The sequence below is a fragment of the Adiantum capillus-veneris genome, chromosome 10, assembly GCF_014529385.1.
Source record: "Adiantum capillus-veneris isolate H3 chromosome 10, ASM1452938v2, whole genome shotgun sequence".
Lineage (NCBI taxonomy): Eukaryota > Viridiplantae > Streptophyta > Polypodiopsida > Polypodiales > Pteridaceae > Adiantum > Adiantum capillus-veneris.
The window spans coordinates 63,265,675-63,268,451 of NC_140940.1; the positions used below are offsets into that span (position 1 = coordinate 63,265,675).

General features: G+C 41.1%; 1 pseudogene; it reads left to right on the forward strand.

Moving 5' to 3' along the window:
* Positions 1–240: 240 nt before the first annotated feature.
* LOC147448950 (uncharacterized) lies at positions 241–1,916 on the forward strand (annotated as a pseudogene).
* The last annotated feature ends 861 nt before the right edge of the window (positions 1,917–2,777 follow it).

Sequence of the window (2,777 nt, forward strand, 5' to 3'; positions counted from 1 at the left end):
GTGGAAGAATGTGGAGCACCGCCTAAAGATATATGGGTCCATTTTGCAGGGTATGTAAAGAGATGCAAATAGGTAGGACTTCTTCCTAAGAGACAGAAGGGTATGATAGGTGAGTCATCTGTCAACATAGAAGAAGTGAGTGTAGATCAAGAGGACGTGCGAGCTATCCAAGGACCTTCAATGGGAACAACCTGAACACCTCAAAGTCCTTACACTTTTCCAAATGGTGCTAGGGGAGGGATGGATGCAAGTCCCGGGACATCCAATAGAGTCACTACACCTGGGACTCTACATGCAGCTTTCGCTCAGCAGGACATGCTCGAATTGCATCTAAAGTGGACACAAGACTTCATGGCTTGTGGAATCCCATTTAATGTCATAAGAAATCTTATTTTCAAAGATGCACTAATGTCAACTACAAAAAAAGGATTCATCTATCGTGGTTATAATAAAATGCGAACAGAGTATGTGGACAAAGTCAAGAGCAGTATAGAAGCGATTCTGAAGCGAATAGTGCTTGACTTTGTTCCAACGTTTGGTTGTACCATAGCGCTCAACGGATGGACGAGCTGTTAGAAAAAACCATTGATTAATGTCATGGTAATTGGTCCCAAAGGTGCAATGTTTTTGGAGCCCATTGATACCTCAATGAAAGAGAAGACATCTCTCTACTTGACAAACGTATATGAGCGAGCTATCGCTCGACTGGGTGGACTGAAGAATGTGACAACTATTGTTACAGAAAATTCTTCCAACTACAAAGGAGTGGCTTTAGCCGTTATGGAAAATTACTCAAAAATTACATGGCTTGGATGTACACCACACACCCTAAATTTACTCCTAAAGGATATGGGAAAATTATCATTCATAAAACAATTCCTTATTGACGCCAATCACGTAGTCAAGTTTATATGAGAACATCCGTTTACATATGCTTTATTTCGCTCCAAGTCTCTGAATAAAGCACTTCAAATTGTATGTGCCACACAATTCGCTACAACATACTATGTTTTGAATAATCTCATTGAAGTGTGAGCGCTCTTATAGAAACTGTTGCAGATCGCCGTTGCGGGGCTTGGCTCAGCAAGTATCCAAGCCACCATGAAGCAACTCAAAAATGTGTGTCCTTGGTGCAATATCCTCTCTCTTGGCGGAACATTGACAAACTTGTTGGGGTTAGTAAGCCCTATGTGGAACTACTAAGGGTTGTCAACACAGATAAGTTTGTCATTGGAAAGGTTTATTGGATCATGTCTGAGGCGCTACGTCAAACCAAAGAATACAACCACTACAGTGCAAGGGAGAGAACACAAATTGTGCAACTTGTGGAGAAACGATGGGCTCAAATGCACAGCCCATTGCATGGTGTTGCACTTGTCTTGGATCCAAAGTTTCAGATGAAAGGACAAGCTTCTAGAAAAGAGGTAATGAGAGACTTTAGAAATGTCTGCTCGCATGGATGCATTCCAATAGAGGGTGGATTATGCCAATAGGGAAGGAACTTTCAGAGATCCCTTGGTTCTTAATAGCGTAAAATGTTCTTTAGGCCCAGTATGGTGGAAAGAATATGGAGGAGACATAGGTGAGTTACAAAATGTGGCGACCATGGTGATTTTGGTCGCGACATCCAGTGGGAGTTGTGAGTGCAATTGGTCTTCTCATGCTTTGTTCACTCAAAGCGCAAAAATTGCTTAAGCCTTTCTCTTTCCGTAGACCTTGTGTATGTCTTTTGTAACATGCCTCCCATTCATGCACCCACAAAGATAGCCACACGGGCGACTGAAGTATAATTTGAAGTGCTTCAGACTCATGAAACGGTGGCAGAGCAGAGGTGTAGCAATGATGAGATAGAGTGGGAAGTGACTTCTGAATATTCAGACAGTGAAGAGGTTGATGACTTGATACCTGTGAGATAGATGGCAAAATGAAAACATCTTTCCATGATGATGTATCTACTCTATCTCACTATAGCTCACTATTGAGCTATATATCTCAGTTTTTTGAATTAGGAGCAACATGCACACCTTTGGACAATCTATAAGTCTTTTTCAAGTATTGAGGAGAGTTCGCATTAACATAAGTATTGAGGACATGATGTGGCAACCAAATAAAATAACATTAACACATCCTAAACAAAATGACATCTACAAACCAATTCTCAACAAAGTCATCAATTAGCAACTCCAAAACGAATTCATTGCCATAGACATAGAGAGAATACAATGCGTTTCAAAAAAGGACGGGGTAATTTTCCATTAAAATTTCCAACTACAGTTTACAATGTCTTTAAGAAACTGTGATATCGATTGCTTCTTCAAGATCTGCGTTCAATGCTTCCTCAAGCATATCCACTGTTTCTTGAATATCTGCCTCGTGGCTTGGTCTTGCCTCCTCAGGAAGGGGAGAGAGAGGACCATTTTGCACTTTGTTTCTGGAAAGTTTTTTCAATAAAACAACTACTTCTACTTCTTTGGCTGCCACCTTCTCTTGTAGCCATAGAACACCCTATCCTTGGCTGGCTAGTATCCCGTGACACACGATATTAACAATTTGTTCATGCTCATCTGGTAGGAGCATCGGATCTGCATCCTCACAATGCACTTGTGCCCTTTCTTTATCTCTTCCAAGTCGGATACCAGTGTTGAAAGGATTGTCTCTCCAAAGGACGTGCTTCTTTAATACATCTTGCATGAAGACTTGCTGGATGAAGAACATGGTAACTTGATTATTATTAGGTAGACTGTGTTCCTTTTGGATGAAGCATAGAAGCAACACAC